Consider the following 19,770-nt stretch of genomic DNA (forward strand, 5'->3'; position numbering starts at 1 on the left):
ACGCTGTGAGATAGTATCTGTGCTAGTCTCTAGCTCTTTTTCTGAATTTGTGTACGTGATTATCAAGAAAGAACAATGAATACATTTAGCTGCTTTTTCAATGGCGGCAGAAGAAACCAATTAACTAAGTGCTCGTTAATAGCTGTGACCCTTCATTGAAATTTTTTTCAACGTCCATATGGAAAGTCAGTGTATCTCTTTATACAAGGTCTGTCCAGAACAAGCCCAGCCATTGTTAATAGAATGAGAATGGTTTGTGTGACATTGATGTAACCTGTCAGCCAAGGAGAACAGACTGAAATTCACATGTGTGAATAATGAAGACTGTACTAGCCAGTGGGGGCAGTAGACACCATTGTGTGAGCATGTGTACTGTGTGGCTGTCACATTCAAAATGACTGAGTGAGTAGAGCAACGAATCTGCATCAGATTGTGTGTTAAGCCTGAACATTTTTCCACGGAAACTATTCAGGTGATTCAGAAGGCCGCAGCTATGGGCAACTGGTGACTGGCAGCTTCATCACAACAACGTGCCTGCTCATGCATCACATCTTGTGCAGTTTTTTTGCAAAACATCAAATCATCCAGGTGACTCAGCCCCCTACAGCCCAGATTTGGCGCCCTGTGACTTCTGGCTTTTCCCAAAAGTAAAATCACCTTTGAAAAGGAAGAGATTTCAGACTATCAGTGAGATGTAGGAAAATATGACAGGGCAGATGATGACACTGGGAGAACTGTGTGAGGTCCCAAGGTGCCTACTTTGAAGGGGACTGAGGCATCATTGTCCTGTGTACAGTGTTTCTTGTATCTTGTATTTTCTTCAATAAATGTCTCTGTTTTTCATATTACATGGCTGGATAACTTCTAGACTGACGTTGTGTTTGTTCCCCAAGTTGCTTTACTCTATTTTGAGATTCTGGAATCCAACCAGAAAGAAGACCGAAGTTGTCAGACATGAGGAACACTGCAATGTGAAAAACGAACAAACAAAAACACGTGCTTTCCGTGACTCAGCTTCGTGCTGGGCAGGCCACCGACTGGTTAACAGTGGTGGCGGGGTAACAGGAGCAGGTGGATGGGGTATTTGCGTGTATTCTTTAGGGCAGGGTGGTTTCAGATGTGATCCTGCAACTGACTCACTGGCAGCCTATGAAAATGCAGATTCCTGGGCTCCAGCCTAGCACTGTCCCCACTGAGGATGGGCTCAGAGATCTGCGGTAGTAGCAGGCCAGTCAGATGATTCTTGTGCACCCTCAATTCTGAGAAGCTCTCTTCTAGAGAGTGTGCCTTCTTCAGGTAATGGGTGACAGTTCTTGGCTCGAAAGGCTTCATCCAAAGTCAGACGTGACCCTTCCCAACCCTTAGCAGAAAGGTAATCCTGCTCTTCCCTTCGTGTCCCCTCGGACCTAGGAGAGAGTTGCACACCAGCTCAGCACCACTGCATGCTGCGAAGTCCCTGTCCATTGCTCATTCCCGCTGTCCGCCAGCTGTGCAATGGCAGCGCCCCTGTCTCCCCTGCTGACACGGGAGCAAAGCCTTGAGGTGCAGCTGTCCTCATCGTTCGATGGCATTTCCAAGTTTTTCCTGGCACCCTTAGAAGAAAGCCTCTGTGGGTTCCTGGTGGCTGTTTTGCAGAACATCAGGAAATGCCCACTAAATTCTGGAGCGCCTGGGCAGCCCCTGCTTGGTTGTGGTCAAGGAGAGAAATGACTTGTCCTGCCGTGAGCTGGGCGCTATGCTGGCCGTTTTCCATACACTGCCTTGATTAATGAGAAAATGACACAGAGTCCATGTAATTCAGGGGAAAGGACAATAATTTTGTGAACAGAATGAAAGGCAGCCTTGAGTTCCGTCTTCAGCTTGTTGACCCACCATGGTAGGGAAGTGAGCTTGCTGGTGTGTCTGTTTATCCTCCTTTAAAATGAGTTATTGCCTTCCCCCATTGCCCAATCATGAGGTCGGTGTTGGGAATACTTTGAACTTCTCAGATGAGAGATGATATAAAACTACAAAGTAAAGAGTTGGTGCAGAAGAGGATGCTGGAAGCAAAGACCGAGATGGCTAAGTGAGAGCAAAATGTAAGGATGTCAGGATTTCGTACTCTGCCCCTGGGGGCGTTCAGGGCCTCCCTCTGCCTTGCTCGTGTGAAGGACGGTGTGGCTGCTGCTCTGTCCGTGACAGCGAGCGGGCAGAGAGCAGAGACTCTGGGGTCACCAACCTGCTGAATCAGAATCTCGAGGTAGGGGGTGGGGCAGCTGCAGCTTTAAGAAATTCTGAAGGTTGCCGTGGCTGCTGTGGCTCAGTAGCTTGAGTGCCAGCCTGCGAACCAAAGGGTCACGGGTTTGATTCCCAGTCAGGGAAGATGCCTGGGTTGCAGGCCCGGTCCCCAGTGTGGGGACTATAAGAAGCAACCACACGTTGATGTTTCTCTCCCTTCTTCCTTCCCTTACCCTCTCTCTAAAAATAAATAAATAAAATCTTAAAAAAAAATAAAAGAAATTCCTAAGGTGACTGTGTTGCACATCAAAGTGTAAGGAACAGCATGCCCTCACCAGGCCGCTGGTGGTCCCCGAAGAAGACGCCGTGTGTCTGCACACCCTCTTATGTGCTCAGCCCGTCCCCACTCCCCAACCACCTCTCCCTCCAGCCCCTTCCCCACGCAGGCATCAGGAGCATTTTCCCGTGGCTTTGCTTACTCCTGAATGAACTCCAGCTCCTCCTTCGAGGCCCAGGTCACATACCACCTTTTGTCCAAAACATCCCCTAACCTTTTCAGAGAAATTGATTATTTCTGGATACAAATGAAAATGCAACCATGAAGCAGAACGTGGTGACTCTGTACGCCCTGCATAGAAAATGACCGTATTTTTCAAGGCGAAGAAAAGTCACAGAATATTTACGTTTTAATTCTGTTTTTTTTTAAACAATGGAAAAAATGTGTGTGTGTATAGTTTGAATATGTACATTAAGAGGTCCGAAGAATACACACACCCGATACCAGGAGATTTTGCTTTTTTATTTTATACACATCTGTATTATTTGAATTTTAATACCACTTTCATAATTTTTCAAATTCAATAACACTTAATTACCAGAGAATAATTGTTCAAATAATTACCAGGGAAGGACTGATTGCTATCCTGGCCTTCGTATATGTCTCCGTATGTCTCTCTCCACGCTGTGGGGGCCTTGTTCGGTTCGTCCGTCTGCCACCAGTGCCCCGCTGTCCCTGACCCTCGGCCGGCACACAGTGCACACTTACGGGGTTGGAGGGCTCGAAAGCAGAGAGTCTGGGAGGCTTGGCTGGTCAGCCCCGGGGGCAGTCGGGTCTGCCGCCGAGGCACAGCCTACCCCGCACACGGCATGTCACCCTAGTGGAAGGACAAAGCAGAAAGGAAGTGACAGTGTGACTGCACCACTACTGCCCACAGCCCTGATCACTAGATAAAGAGCTTGACGGATGGTGGCGATGGGGAGAAGGGACCTTTGGGGGTGGTAGCAGTTGGCCACAAAAGGCCTGTGGTCATTGCCATTGGCTTTGCTGAAAGTCGCTGCTCTGTAGGTATGACCCCTGTCTGCCAGCTCCAGAGTAACCCCTGCTTAAAAAAATAAATAAGTAAAACTCCCCATTCACTTTGCAGAGCCCCACAGAAATAAAAAGGAAATGGGTTCGTTTTCACACAGTTGCCATAGTATCTCCTTTCTATCTTAGTCCCTCCAGAATCCTGCAACCATGAGATCACTTAAACCGTCCCTCCGGGAGGCCCTGGCAGCTTCTAGGCATCCCCCCCAGCCTTACCAGACTCGGGAACTCTTAATCAGGCCAGAGGTTCACAGACAATAACTGCGTTCTCTCCACTCCACTGAAATTAATGGGCGTTCCTCCTCTCCTTCCCTTACTGAAATAACTCACTGTCATAAATCATGCTAGACTTGTCACCTTGACCTTCTTCGTCCACACATGTGAGGGCTGATTCCCTGACCTTCACCACCACCACCCCACATCTGTCCTTCCTTTGGGCCAGCTTCCTCTGAGACACAGGTGTGTATGATTGTCTAATGTCATGATTTGGGGAAATCAGAAACTGATATTACTCCTACGACTAAGGGCGAAGAATAAATGAGATGTGTTTACATTGGTTATATTTATATCTAAAAGCTACAGCAAAACTTTTTGTCAAGAAAATCAGTAATAAAGAATAGTTCGCCAGTTGGGAAAAAAGCACACAATTTTAAAGTCATGTTCCAGAGGAAATAGGACACTCATTCTCACTGAGTAATGTTCTCAGATAATTTTTTAAAAATAGTGACTTGTTCTAGGAGGTGGGGATGGATCGTTTGCGGGAAGAGGAGACAGATCATTCAACAGACATTAAGCACCTACTTTGAGCCAAGCTTTGGAATTAAAAAGACAAATGTGAGAGTTTTAATACACTCTGTGTGGCTCCCTGCCCAGTGGGAGGGCGTGGTCGAGGACCAGGGGTGAGCCCTCTACTCCCGTTTCAGACTCGCCAGCGCTAATGTTTGTTGGACCTGGAAGTAGGGCAGCCCTGGTTCTTTGCCCTACGACTGCAGGCTCAGCTTGGTCCTGACCACTGGCTGGGTCTGGAAGGCCATGTCTGCCAGGAAAGACAGAACTCTAATGGAAATCTTGAGAACACTGACTTAGAAGAATGCTTCCAGGATACCTCAGGATTTGGCCAGAGGCCTAATCTTTGAGGGTGGGAGCTGTCCAACATTTCAGCATTCTTTTGCATCGCGCATTTTGAGAGAAATGTAATGGTGGTCAATCGGGCTGTTTTATCGTGAGTTGTGTTTTAAGGGAGTTGACACAGTTCAGGATCTAACCTCTCATGTCTTTAGAGTTGGCATTTTATGATCAGCTCTCCTTAAGGTCACTGAGCCCTGAGAAAATTGACTTACATGGATTTACTCAGGCACATTTGTACCAGAAAGTAAATTGAATACAGCGAGGGATATGCGTCTTCCCTGTATGATGGTGTCTTGAAAATCAGACAGGTAACCACAGCTTGCTTTGCAAGCACAAAGTCAAGGCAAATAGAGTTGGAAGGCGTTCAGAAATGGCATGTCATCCGCACTGTAGTCAGGCTTGATTAATTCTCCCCTCTCCACTGGAGGAGACACTGTCCTAGTGACCAGGATACCGATGTCAACTCGCCGGAGTGCCACTCCACTGGACAATGTTAAAATTGCACTGACACGGTTCTACTTTCCAGCCATCCTTTTTTCTACACTCCACAGTAGCCACTCCCTCTGTCTATAATTGCTTTTACAACCAGAGGCTACGTCATGAGACATTGCGGTTTTTCCAGGTTTGTGGCTTATTTTGCATTGACAAAGGTGTGACCTTGTAACATCTGGGAAGACATACTGGTCTTATTTGCTGCATCTCTGGGTCACACTATTCCTTCTGATAGGTGGTCCTGCCTGTAACATGTAGATACTTGTCAGCAAGGGTCAGCAGACATTGTCTGTGAGGATCAGATAGTAAATATGTAACACTTTGCAAGCCCTATGGTCTCTGTTCTGCTGCTGTAAAAGGGAAGCAGCCGTAGACAATAGGTTAATGAGTGAGTGTGGCTGTGTTCCAGTAAAACTTTATTTTTAAAAAGGCTCCAGCTCATAGTTGTTTACCCCTGCTTATCAGTTATAATCACAGAGCGGGCTCTTTCTTATTCTTTCCTGACTGTACTCGGTCCTCTTTTATTATAAATATTAACATGATGCTTAAGTCTTCAAAAGTGATTTTCACTCTTCCCTAAAAGGACCAGGGTGCCCTGACCAGTCTGGCTCTGTTGGTTGGGCACCCTCCTGCAAAGTGAAAGGCTGCTGGTTCGATCCCTGTGAGGGCATGTGCCTGGGTTGCAGGTTCGGTGCCCGGTTGGGGGTGGGAGGGGAGCGCACAAGAAGCAGCTGATCAATGTTTCTCTCTCATGTCAATGTTTCTCTCCCTCTTTTTCTCCCTCCCTTCCCCTCTTTCTAAAAATAAATGAAATCTTTAAAGGAAAAAAAAAAGGACCAGGAATCCTTAGAGAAATGGCTTGTTCCAAGACTGAGGCAAGGAAAGTATAAGTTGAGCCTCGAACATATTTTTGCACCAGAAAGTAAGGACTTCTCCAAGGATGGTGGGGATGGGTCAGAAAGAGGGGCCAGCTGGAAGGAGCTCCCAGTGGCCAAAGCTGGGACAATGTGAACATCAAAATAAATCGTCCTAATGCATTATAACCCATTGAGTAAAATATTCTGTGACTTTATACTCATATAAAGAGATAAATGAAAAAATAAATGGGGACAGAAAAGCCCTCATTCATGATGGGGTTAGGAGAAGGAAGTGGTTCTCAAACAGGTCGGAGAGCAAATCGGAGTCACCTGGGGAGCCCTTCTCCATCCCCGGCTCTCTTTGTAGAGAGGTGCGTGTGCCTGTGTGTTGGGGAGGGTCCGCGGGCCAGTTTTTCCTTTTCCTGGCCTCCACCGTGGAGACCGGCCAGGGAGCGGGGCGCTGGGAGTGGGTGCTGAGTCAGCCGGCCCGCCGTGCCAAAGAGCCATTACACAGCCTCCAACAATAGTGCTCTCTTAAGCAGCTGCGTGGTTTAGGTGGACCGTGATTTATACAGTAATTCGTTATTGTATTGTTCATCTCACTTGTTTCCAGTTTTTCATTGTTACACATATGCTTGTATCTGAAGCTTCATACACACCCACAAGTATTGCTTTAGTATAAAATTCCGAGAAGTAGAAATAAGGTCAACGAGTATATAAAACATAAAGGCTTTTAATATAATTTCTTTTTTTTACAAAATTGCCCTCCAAAAGGCAATTTTACACTCTCCAACCATATTTCAAAGAGTACATTTTGAGGAAGCGTTTGAGATTTTGCTTCCTGGCATGTTATTGACTTGGCCCTAAACTATATTCTAAAAAATCCTCAAAAAAGTAAAAAGAGTACATTTCCCTGCACCCTCAATAACAGGTTCTTGTTTACTGTTAAGTGGTCATCCTATGACTGTTACATGGAGTTGACCTTGTACTAGCCCTGACCAGACTGCAAAGTGCCCAGCAACCACTAGGGACCCTGAGACCCTCAGCCAAACCCCACCCTTACCCTCCTCTGCCTGGAAGTGCCAGGACCCCGGCGCCCTGTGCGCTCTGGGAGACCGGCCTGGCCCCCCGCCTGACAGGCACTGCAGGGCACTCGTGGTGTTTCTGGTGAGCATGCACCTCGCTCGGCCATCCTTATTTTGAAAGCCCGTTTGCCGCTGTGGAGTCATCATTGTCCTATCTTAGTCCTAATTCAAGGCCATCCCAGCTTGTCTGGGAACAAGGTACCTGGGGTCTGGCCTCTTTTGAAACAGCCCTCCCCACGGCGACATTCTACTCACACCAGATGCGCCTGCTGTGCCTCAGGGAAGGTAGCCAGCCTCGTGGGCCTACTTCATGATCTGTAGCAGCGAGAAGACCGAGAAGACAAATAGCAGTAGATTTTAGGGGAAATTTAATCATGTTAAGCTGCTTTTGCAACTTGCTGCAGTGTCCTGGGCTGGGGGGGGGGGGGGTCACAGGAGTAAGTGGTCCCTGCACATCACTTCGAAGTCATCACTGTCCAGCCAGCTGTCAACCGTGCTACACAGTCCTCGTCAGTGAGGAGCCTCGAGTGGATGAGAGGAGGATTCCTCCGGCCGGTGCGTCTCCACACACGTACTATCCACACACATACATACTGGGTGCTTCGGCACCCCGTGTGCGGCCACATGACCGTGCTCGAGCAGAGGCTCGAAGGGCAAGCCCAAGCAGGACTCCTGCCGCTGCAGGAACGTGGGCCCAGTCCCCCGGCCCCCCCGCCCCCCTCTGAAATAAGGGAAGTTCCCGAATTCTTATTCCAGGAAGGAGCTGATAAGGGTTCTGTTTCGGTGGTCCCTTTGGGACCTTCCCCTGACCTCCAGAGAGGGGACACCCCGAGCGTGAGGAGCTACCGTCAGGTATAGTCACCATGGGCGGAGGAAAGGAAAAGACGCTGAAGTTCATGCACATGTGAGGTCTGGACACAGCTTCGTGTCGTGAGGGGAAAGCAGCCCTGGGTTCCCGAGTGGCCAGAGCTCGGTTCTTCGGTCAAGGCCCAGTCCTCCTGCTGCCGGAATTCTGTGACAGCCTCTTCTTCCTGCGCGGAACCCGGTGGGCCCAAATGGCCTGTTTGAAAGCAAGACGTCTGAAAGTAAGGCAGCAGGACTCAGAGCATCATCACCACAAATAGAAATACTCAGGGAGAAAGTAACAGGATTTCCCCAGCATTGGGCTTGTTTACTGAGAGACGTGCATGTTTTCGGTGAGCTACCCGTGGTGTGCAGCACGAAATACCCTCACGTTTAAAGGGGACCCTCACGCCAGGTGTGCAGAAGCCCCCCCAGCTTAGCCGCTGGGGCTCTTGCCCGTTGGAGAGGTGAGGAGGTTTTGCCGCAAGTCGGGGGAGACCGCAGCGGACTGTTGATGTCTGGTGAGTCCCGTGAAGTTGAGTCGTGACACCCGAGGTTTGTGCAGCCCTCACGTGCACACGGAAGGAGGGATGCTCATGGTAATTAGGTGAGCCCGGAGTGGGAGGTTGCTGGAGGGCTGGTGAGCTCACGGAAGACCCCTTCCTGTTCACGTTCCTAAGGAAGTGATGTGCGTACCTTGGGCTCGGTTCACTTATGAGTGTGATAGCTTCAGAAAAGGTGGAGAGTTTTGAATGGCCTGTAGTCTGTCAGAAGTATAGCATTTCCTCCTTGGGGAAAATCGGGTCCTTGGTGATGAACTTCACTTTGACAAAACTGTAACTTTCCTTGGAAAATCTCACGCCCTTTCTGAAAGAGAACAACAGATAACCAGAGTCTGTCCCAGCGCTTACTCAGCTGTGGCTCCAACGGAAGGTCTTCCCCATAAAGGACCGCAGGGCATTTCGAGGCCCTCGAGGCTGTGGCTGAGGGCGTGCGAAAAGGAGGAGAAGCCTCAGCAGATCTTTGGGCAAAACACTCCAAGTGTGCTGTTGATTTTCCCAGAAGAAGGCACGCAATTATTGACTATTTCAGTCAAAAGAAACAGTTAAAAGGAAAAGCAGAACTTAGTCTACAGCTATAAAACGCACAGCCTCGGGAGCCACTGGAGGAGAGAGAGCGCTGAGTTCCGGTCAGGGAATGGCTGTCCCGTGTATGCGGCCTCGCGTGAGCCCCTGTCCCTCCACTGGGTGTTTTGACTGAGGGTAGGGCTGTTACAAGGGCTTGTTCTAGACACGATGGGTCCTTTGTTGTACTTCTGTTTTCATCCTTCTTTAGCTTCTTATTTAAAGAGGATTTTGTGCACGTTTGGGTTGAAATTTATTTTTTTATGATTTTTAAAAAGATTTATTTATTTACTTATTTTTTAGAGAGAGCAGAAGGGGAGGAAAAAGAGAGGGAGAGAAACATCAGTGTGTGGTTGCCTCTCATGCATCTCCTACTGGGGGTCTGGCCCACAACCCAGGCATGTGCCCTGACTGGGAGTTGAACCAGTGACCCTTTGGTTTGCAGGCCAGTGTTCAAACTGCCGAGCCACACCAGCTAGGGGTTGGGTTGAAATTTAGACAGGTCATTCTGAACCTTGGATTCAGCCCCAATAATCCTCAAATAATTGGATGTTTCAAACTATTCTCTCAACTTTGTTCATGGTGAAGGCTCCCTGAATTGTCCACTATAATTCTAAAGTCTCCTTGGTGAAATTATGCCAGGACTTTCAAAATAAGCGTAGATAAGTGAGGTACATGCTCACCAGGAAGATAATTCACAAATCTGGGCTATAGTGTAAATGCATGTAAGAAGCAAGAATCTGGCCCTGGTTGATGTGGCTCAGTGGATTGAGTGCTGGCCTGAGAACTGAAGGGTCACTGGTTCAATTCCCTGCCAGAGCACATGCCTGGGTTGTAAGCCAGGTCCCCAGTAGGGGGTCATGCAAGAGGTATCTACACATTGATGTTTCTCTCCCTTTCTTTCTCCCTCCCTTCCCTTCTCTTTAAAAATAAATAAATAAACCCTTTTTAAAAAAAGCAGCAGCAAGAATCTGGCTTTCAGGGGCACAGACAGGTTTAGATCTTGACAAACTGAGAATTCTGGGAATAGTCAGTTTAAAGAGTTGCTTGTACACTTGTGTTTTCTCAGTCCCCTGCCACCAGCCTAATGCCTGGGCCTTCCATCTACCACCCCCAACCTGATTTGTGGTTCCAAAGAGCAGGGAAATGTGGAGAGAGCTCGCCTAGAGACAGACTCTCATGGACAAAGCAGGAAGAAACTAAGGAAAGTTCTGATAGGGTTTTTTTGTAGTCGTCCAAAACTGGAAGCAAGCCAGATGCCCTTCACTGGGTGAACGGACAAACTGTGGTACATTCACACCTGCACTGCTGTTTGGAATACTACTCAGCAGTAAAAAAGGAACTAACGCATGCAACAATTTGGATGGAACTAAAAGGTGTTATGCTGAGAAAAAAAAGCCAGTCTCAAAAAGTTACTGTATATCCTATTTATGTAACATTCTATTTTCTTTAATATTTTATTTATTTATTTTTAGAGGGGGGGGAGGGAGAAAGAGAGGGAGATGAACAGCGATGTGGGAGAGCAGCACTGATTGGCTGCCTCCTGCACATGCCCTCATCCGGGACTAAACCCACAACCCAGGTGTGCACCCTAACTGGGAATTGAACCGGTGACCTTTTGCTTTGTGGGAGGACACCCAACCATTTAGGCCACACCAGTCAGGGCCGCCTATATAACATTCTTAAAACTACAAAATTAGCCCTGGCTGGTGTGACTCAGTGGATTGAGTACTGGCCTGAGAGCCAAAGGGTCACCAGTTCAATTTCCAGTCAGGGCACATGCCTGGGTTGTGGGCCAGGTCCCCAGTGGGCAACCACACATTGATGCTTCTGTCCCTCTCTCTCTCCTTTGCCCTTTGTCTAAAAATAAACAAATAAAATCTTTAAAAAATATTACAAAATTATAGTGATGGAAACTGACCTGTGATTACCAGGGGTAACCTCTGGCAGGGGGCGTGGCCATGACCGGCTGGCACCAGGAGGTTTCATGGAGGGTGTACAGCAGTTCTGTGTCCTAGTAGGGGGTGATCACATGAACCTGTACATGTGATAAAAATTTCACAGACTGTACATCAAAAAAATGCATGTAGAAGCTGATGAAATCCAAATCGGGTCTGTAGCTGAGTTAATAATATGCCAATGTCAACTTCCTGGCCTTAACAATTGTTATGTAAGATGTCACTGGGGAAGCTGAAGGAAGATACATGGGAATTCTTTGCCCTATTTTGCAATCATGCGTCTAAATTATTTCAAAATAAAGAGTTTATAAAAATTGATAGGAGCCCTGATTCCTGCCAGCACACTTGGGAATCTCCTCAGCTTTTACTACAAAAAATAAAGCCTCAAGAATTATAAATTTTATGCAGTTATTCTAAGCATTGTAATTTCATTTGCTGTAATTTGAATCTGGAAATTATGCTCAGTTACTTTAAATGTAGTATTGTTACAGATATTTTTGTAGTGTTACAAACATGGAAAACCCCCTGGGGGAGTTTGCCCCAGGGTGAACCAGCCCCTGACCTCCTCACACAGCTGGCGTGTGGATTCCGTCCTCCTTTCTCACCACATCGCCCTCTGCCCCCAACGTGCACTCTGGGTGAACTATCCGTGGCACTTTCCCCCCTCCCAGCCCATTCCTCTTTCCTCTTGACTCCTGACCCCTGACTCCTGCTTGCCTGATGAGCTTCTCTTTCAAGACCCAACTCAAACTACGGAGCCTTCCCTGACCCAGGAAGCCGCGTGCCATTCCTCCCTCTGGGGGCTGTGGAGTAACGTGCTGAACTTTGGTTATTCTGTTCGCTCGGCCAGCTCACACCCCAGTCCGTGAACTCCTCGGGGGCCGGGGCTGGGGCTCGCCCGCCTAGGGCTGTAGAAGCCAGTGTCCCTGCGGGCCCAGGCCTGGCTCAGCGCCTGGAACACACACTCCAAGAGACGAGTGAGGGAGTCTGAGGCTCTCGAAGTGCTCGGGAATACATTGTGTTTAGTCTACCCTGCCTTAGTAATCTTCAGAGATCTAAAGGGGTTCTGATCAACCACAGTTACACAGAATAGTAAATTAATGTTTAAAACATTCAACCTAGTTAAGACATTATTATATTTAGATTTTTCCCCGTTCTTTCTTTTTCTTTGCGACACAGTGTGGTAGGAAGCTCCGGGAAGACCGTGAGGTTGCGCCCATCGGCTTCCTTGGACAGTTGAGACCTGGAACTCGGGTGGGGTGGGGACTCTGAAGAGGAGGGGTGAGGTGTCTCGATAAAGAACCCAGCTATGAGAAATCTGTGTATCACTTCCAGATTGCACTAAAAGCAGCCAGGTGCCCTCCACCTGGCACCCAGCCACTCTCCAGTCCACTGCCGTGCTTCAGCAGGCACAGATGACCCGGATGACCAACCCCTGACCTCCCTTCCCAGCATCCTCGTGGGCGAGTGACCCGACCTTAGAGTGTCTGCAGGTCCAGCTCCCACGCTCACACGCCAGCAGAGTGACTCAGGGTTTCTTCGCTCCTTGCACAATCTGGTGCCCGTTTCTCCACCGACAGCCGGTAACTTCATTAAACCGGGCAGGTGGCCTCCTCCTTGAGACGGGTCCCTCCTTTGGCTCCGGGAATGCCACTGCCTCCCCCACTTCCTCTCCTGATCGTGTCCCCTAGCATTCCTCTACGATTTGGTCATTGGTTTTATGTTCATTTTTAAAAACAAAAGTCATGATAAACATGTTTCCCGCGTCCCAAACTTTCCACTTTCTCTTCACTGCTCTCCGCCACTCTGTTACCTTTAAAGGCCCAAGCTGGGTTTCACTCCCCCAGAAGCCGTCTGACTGCCGAGCCGCCCTCGTCCTTCGTACTCACTCCCCTGGGGCACTCGGAGGCCAGACGGCCTTCCACTGGGTAGTGCCTCATGTAGTCTGGTTCTCGGGCCCCTCGGTTCATGATGACTTGTGTCCTCAGCCAAACAAAGGCCCTTTAAGGACGAGACCGTGCCTTAAAATGACCCCGCGTCCTCGCGGTGCCTTGTGGAGTGCTCAGCCCGCTGTGGCAGAGCTCAGCAAACACTTGCAGCGGAAAACCTTTGAAATTGCCTTTTCCTTCTCCTGATGCTCAGGGGCCTGAGTCAGAGCAAGCCATCGTGACTGGGGCTGCACGAAATCAAATCGCTCTCCCCTCTGCCCCAGTGTGATGCTCTGGGAAGAGCGCAGGGCTTGGGCTCAGAGGCCTGGGCGCGTGCTCTGGCCTCGCTGGTGGTTGATCTTGAGCTTGAGCAAGTCTCTTGAACCCAGAGCTTTCATTTTCTTTATGCAAAATCAAAATAATAACTCTTTGGAGACAAGTGCTATAGTCCACGAGAGCGGCCGGTGTGGTGGGAACTTTGGCACTGTGGTAGGCCCAGAGAGAAGCTGCGTGAAGCTAGGCAAGCCTTCGGGTGCCCCTCCCTGAATGTCGCTGCTAACAGGGCCTCCTGCCTCCTGCGGGGCAGGTGGGTGCGCGGGGTCTCGGATGGTGAGAGAGAGGACAGAGAACCTAACACCGAACACGGTCACGTTTGTTCTGGACCTCACCAGAGTAGACCCTGCAGTGGAGGCTGGTGTGGCTCAGTGGATTGAGTGTGGGCCTGGGAACCAAAGAGTAGACCCTGCAGTGGAAAGGTTAAAGGATTATCTGAACAGTCTGTCAAAAAGGCAAGGAAATAAAAACAGAGGATTCTGAGAGGGAGTGGCTATGGGGTGGGGGAGCTATGGGAGCAGAGAAGGGCTGGGCCTGGGGTCAAGGGCAAGAAAGCTGAACAATGATGAATGCAGCTGCTTCAGAGGAAGGGCAAACGCACCACTTTGCTCAATGATGACTGTAAGCCACACAGCCTGAAGAAACATCGTTTTAAGGGAAAATAATGTGACACAGCTTACATGTGCCCCCCAGACATGGAAGGGTGCTTTGGAAGCATGAAGGGTCGTTGGGGAATGGCAGGCCCACTGGGGATGGAGAAACAAATGTTCTCTCCCCAACACGTCTTGTTCCTGCTCCCTCTCTATCCTCAGACCAGCTGCAGAGGGGCCAGCAACCCACCCCCCGAAGCAGGCCAGGGGCAGAGGGGCTCCCCCACCCTGTGTCCTGACCCAGGCCCGCTCCCAGCAGATTACCACGTTCCCTTCCGAGACCACCCTAACCCTGCTCCGAGGCGCCTGGCAGCACCCTGTTATACGGTCTCTCTCTCACGTGCATCAGAGGGAGAGCTGTTGTAAATCTCTCTCGAGCGTCCAGGGGCTGCGCGCCGCGTCTGGTTATGTGGCCGGAGCGTACAGCTGGCATTCTACTCTCCTCCCTTCTCCTCGGGTTGACAAACAAGAAACGAGGCCAGAAAACCACCCTTTCTGAGCCCACCTGTGAAACCCCACACTGTGGTTGAACCTCTCCCATTCATTCATTCATTCATTCATTCAACAAATATTTACTAAGCAGCTATTGTGTGCAGGGCCCTGAGCCAATGCTAATTAAAGACATAGGCAACAAGACTCCAAAAGCTCGGCTGTCTTTCTGCCTGAGGGCCACGGCTGAAAGCCAGGCCTGTCCCTGCTGAGGACCCTGATCAGAAGTTTCTGGGGAGGTCGTTTGTCCAGAGTGCTGGAGAGGAGAATGTGAGTCAACCAAGCCAATCAGCCATGGCTGGTGTGGCTCAGTGGACTGAGTGCCAGCCTGCGAACTGAAAGGTCACAGGTTCAATTCCCAGTCGGGCACGTGTGAGAGGCAACCATAGATGTTTCTCTCACACGTCAATGTTTCTCTCCCTCTCTTTCTCCCTCCTTTCCTCTCCCTCTCTTGCAAATTCTTTGCCTGCTGTAGAGGTTGCTCAGCCCCCAAAGTCAGAGTGCTGATGAACCTCCACCTCCCTCAGACAGGGCCTCTCCTTAACCTCACGACAACCCTGTGCTCCACAGCACCATCACCCCGATTCTCAGTGGGAGCCTCAAACCACTTGCTCAGAGTCTCCCGGCCAGTAAGTGGCAGCACCCGCTGCCAGCCAAGCCACATCTTCTGCCATTAAACCTCACTGCGCCGCACAGCACGGCTTCCAGGAGTCCGCTGCCGGCCACCCTGGTTTGACAGATGGCCCCCACCCTGGAGGTCTGTTGACTTAGCAGGTGTTTGAGGCCCTCAGATCTCCAGTGGAGAGCCCTCGGGAAGAAAGCCTTACCGTACTGTCTGCCCACCTAGAAGGACCCTACTGAAATGGACTAATTTCAGCAAGTGAGAAATTCTGTTAATCCCCTGCTAGGTTTCCCCTAACCCTCTGAGTTATGGTCAGCTCGAGCAGTCTGGCCAGAACTTCCCGAAGGACGCCTTCCCAGGGACAGCAGCTACAGGGGGTTTGGCTGCAACACCCAGACCAGCCTGGGAAAGCCTCGTTATTAAGAGTTCAGATCGCTGTTCAGCAGGTCATGTCCGGGACTCGTCGTTGACCTCTGTGGGGTTCAGGATCTCAAGGAAGAGCTACACGCCCTAACAGTGTTCTGGGAACAGAATCGTGGAAGAGCTCCAGTCCCCACCTGAACCCACACCACCCAGCTCCGTGCTGGGTGGGCATGTGCTGGTTCCCTGGAGCCCAGAACTACCCCACCTGCCCCTCTCTGCCTTTGGCTAATTCAGCTCCGAGAGGCTGAGCCTCCCTATGAGTCAGGCCTGTGCTCAGCCGTGAGAAGAGGGTGATTGGCTGGGTCTGCCAGGGCTTTGTGACCCGCCCGCCAGGCTCCTCCGTCCCTCAGAACCCTTCACCCCTGCCAGCACATGCTGCCTCCGTGCAGCCCAGAATAACCTGGATGTGTGATCCACGAGGGCAAGGGCTAGCAATTCTGCGTATTTCCCAGACAGGTGACTTCAGCCGCGCTGGGCCTGGACAGGAAGGGGTAGCCCAGTGACAATGGGCATAGCCCCCTGTCAGGAGCCCGAAACGTTTTGGCAGGCTCCACAGAGCTCCTCCTCCTCCTCGGATCCCGCGGCAGCTGTTCCGGTTCTCCCGGCTGGTAGGACGGCGTCTACAAAGCGGAATCTACGGGAAGCCGGGAGTCGGGGGTACGGTGGTCCCAGGCCTACGTCCAGGAGCCTGGACGGCTCTTTCCAGGCAGAAAGAGCAGAGAAAAGCACAGTAGTCTGTCCCCCTTCTGGGCTGGCATCTTGGATGCCCACGCCTGGATGTGTGCTGGGCACCTGCTTCTCAAACAAGTGCCCTTGAGTTCTCGGTGTTTGTCCCAGTAACGCTGATAACACTTATGAGATACCAATGTGTGCCAGGCTCTGCTCAGCACTGTGTGTGTATGGAACAGCTCCATGAGGTGGGGTCTGTTCTTGTTCCCATTTTTTAAAATTAATTAATTAATTTATTTTCTTTTAGAGAAGAGGGGAAGAGAGGGAGAAAGAGAGGGAGAGAAACAGTGATGGGACAGAGAAACATTGATCGGTTGCTTCTCATACATGCCGGGACCGGGGACCACACCTGCGACCTGGGCATGTGATCTGACTAGGAATCAAACCAGTGACCCTTTGGCTTCCAGACCACACCCAGCCAACTGAGCCACACTGGTCAGGGCTGCTGGTCCCATTTACTAGATGAAGAAACTGAGGCCCAATGTCAACCAGCTAGGACTTGGTAGAACCCAGATTAAAACCCAGGTGGTCTGACTAGAGAGCCACGTATTCTTTATTTTAATTTTAATTTTTCTTAGAGAATAAAGTCTTTATTCAAGAAAGGAGAGGGGCATAGTGTGGAGAGATACACCAGCATGGAGGGGTTGGAGTGGATGATAATTGGACTGAAGAAGGGTGGGGGTGCCATAGTGTGGCCCCTGAGCTGATGGGGCGTTGTCACAGTTTGTTCCAATGTCACCTTCCACCTGCGGCTGTAGGGAGTGGTTAGTTCTGCTCTTGCTCCCAGTAATTTCCAGTCCTGGAAAGACTGCCATAAACCATGTGACCGAGCGAGGTCCCAGGCCACTTCTCCAAGGGGCTCTTATTGGCTTCGAAAGTCAGCCTGAATTCCTTAAGGCTTTCTGGTGCCGTCCAGAGCCCAGGCATGACTCTTTCGATCAGGACATTCCGGACAAAGACTTGGCAAATGAAACTGCTTTTGGGAACGGGGTGACCGCTGGCCGTGAAGGTGGGTGAGGAGGAGGCGGTCCGCAGAGTCCAGAGAGACGGAGGAGCATTAGGATCCTCGCTCCGAGCCTCGCGGAGACAGGGCTGGGGGTCAGCCCAGGTCGAACTTCCGCTGCCCCCTGCTCCCCTGTTCACAAGTCTCAGGAGGCAGAGGCGAGGGAGAACTAGAGAATGTCCCTGTAAAGGCCACCGAGATGTTAGGGTGGCTGGTGACGCCGGCTGTGAAAGGATTCACCAAGAGAAAAAGGTGTAGAGAGTGAGGTTTCTATTCACTGTCCGAGCAAGGAGAGGGGCCCCGTGTGGAGAGACGCACCAGCCGGAGCCGCGCGGGTTCTGGAGCCGCAGGAGGCGGCCCTGGGCACCCTGCAGGGCTGCGGGGTCTGCGGTGCCTTCCGTGGCCACGCTGGGCGGGGGCCTGAGGCCTGGGGACTGCACTGGGGTCTTCTAGGGACCAGAGAATCGGAGCAGACTGTGGGGCCCTGAATTGTCTTCAGGACATGTTTGTGGAGGACAGATTTCCACTGAAGACTTAAAGAGCCAAAACCAGGTTTAGTCTGATGATAAGGTTCTTACATATGAAATGGGAGATTTCAGAGTCATGCACACCCATTTATGGTTCAGAAGGATAAATCCCCAGATCCGAGTGCAGCCCTCCGAATCTGGGAAGAAACTGCATGGTCTCTCGGAACTCTTCTGGCCGAGGGACGGTGAGATTCGGCCATGACCATTTTCAAGGCCCCAGGCTGCAGAGTGACCGTGAACTCCACCCCTCCTGCTGAGAGCTAACTGTTGTCAGTGAAGGCACCGTGACCCTTGTGGTCCTAAGTGGGGGAACGCTTCTCAGTACCACTGGACTGTCCTCCTCAACCTCTCCTTCCCGTGACTGCACACCTGACAGCAGTCAAGACCCCTCTGAGCAGGCTCTTCCCAAGGTCACGTCCTCGGTCTGATCCTGAATGGGGTTTTCAAGTGCCCTAGAGGACCACGTGCCACGACCAGGTCAGGGCTGTTTCTCCTGACAGTCACCATGTGCCAGAGGTGACAGTGGAGACGTGGGGACTGGCCCGGCAGTCCCCACTGGAGCAGCCCTGGGTGGCCTCCCATTACCTCAGGGAGCAGGACACGGCCCCTGGTACTGGGTACGTTAACCTTAGCAGTCTTTTCAGACTATCTCCACTCTAATTGGAGGCAACTGGTGCGCCTAGGGCAGATGCTTGGACCAATGCTTTATAAACCTCTGCCCCCAGAGGCTGATCTGGTTTCAGTCTAGGCTTGAGTCAGCCCCCAGTCTAAAAAAAAAAAAAAAAAAGTCCTCAGAAGTTAGACGTGTTGATAAGTTTAACACGTGGCTTTGGGGCATGGGGACACTGGTTTAGTTCCGTCCAGAGTCTGAGTGCAGACCCCGTCCTCTGAGCCACCCCAGCTGGTCCTCTCAGGCCCTGCCCTGGCACCACCACCTTTGACCCCACCGCCTTTGACCCCTCCAGGCTCCCTCTCCAGGGGACCGGGTCAAATGCAGGGCTCTCCTCTCCTCGGTGGAGCTAGGGAGAGGGGGCTCACAGGAGGGGGAAGGGGAAGTACTTAAAGGAGCCTTTGCTCAGGCCCTGGCTGCCACCTGCTGGCCGTAGTGTAGCTGTATTTACGGGGCCGAGTCCCCGAGAGGAGAGCTAAAGGGCATCCTGCCCTCCCTGGGTGACGGGGGTCAAGGAAGTGGAAAGCTGCGTCCTTAGTGACCTTCTCTTAACAAATTGATTTCAGAGAGAGAAAAGAAGGGAGAGAGAGAGAACCGTTGATTCGTTGTCCCGCTTACTTACACGTTCCTTGGTTGACTCTCGTGTGTGCCCTGCTGGGGATTCGACCCAAACCCTTGGCCTATCCGGACAACGGTCCAACCAGCTGAGCTGCCCGGCCAGGGCAGGGCCTTCCAGCCAGTGTGGCAGAGAATCCTTTCAGAGACCCCTGGGCACCTCGGACGAGTCCTCCTGAGCCAAAACCACCCCCAGCCAGGGCAGAGACAGCGTCCCTGGCGAACCTGAGCCAGTCTGGGGCAGAGACAGGGGCTCTGCTCCTGGTTGCAGATGAGGACCGAGGTTCCAACACCTGCTATGCTTGCGCCCCAGAATCACCTGCCGTGTGCTCGTAACTACGTTGATATAATATATGTGTGTTTGTATTTGCGTGTGTGTAAATATATGTGTTCTACATAGTGTATTATATAGTGTGTTATGCACAGTTATACACAGGTTATCTATTATATAGGGAAGTAGATATCACATACAGTCAGACACTTGCACACTCCTGGGCCTCATCCCGCCTACGGCGGAGTCCCTGCAGGAGAGTCCGAGGCGCTGTCCTGATGAGAACCTCGGGGGTGCTCGGGGCAGGCGCTGTGCCACTCACCTTGGGTTCCAGACCAGACTCGATGAGGAAGCCCAGCAGCTGGGGGCGAGGAAGCGGGTGTGTTGTCCCTTCTGAGACACTCAGCGTAGTGAGCCTCAGGACACAGTCCTCACTCCAG

At 50.9% G+C, this 19,770-nt stretch overlaps 1 protein-coding gene across 3 annotated transcripts in view; it reads left to right on the plus strand.

Annotated features, from left to right (window-relative positions):
* Positions 1–19,770, plus strand: part of MAPRE3 (microtubule associated protein RP/EB family member 3) — a 43,691-nt gene that overhangs the window by 17,836 nt on the left and 6,085 nt on the right. The window contains exons 1-2 of one of the 3 annotated variants that reach the window (XM_036027747.1): positions 9,209–9,212; positions 10,525–10,529. The exons of the other annotated variants lie outside the window; for them this stretch is intronic. The gene's annotated coding sequence lies outside the window, so the exon portion shown is untranslated. Of the gene's footprint in view, positions 1–9,208; positions 9,213–10,524; positions 10,530–19,770 lie in introns of those variants that run through there. 3 annotated transcript variants of the gene reach the window in all.

This window comes from Phyllostomus discolor, chromosome 6 (assembly GCF_004126475.2).
Source record: "Phyllostomus discolor isolate MPI-MPIP mPhyDis1 chromosome 6, mPhyDis1.pri.v3, whole genome shotgun sequence".
NCBI classification, from domain to species: Eukaryota; Metazoa; Chordata; class Mammalia; order Chiroptera; family Phyllostomidae; genus Phyllostomus; species Phyllostomus discolor.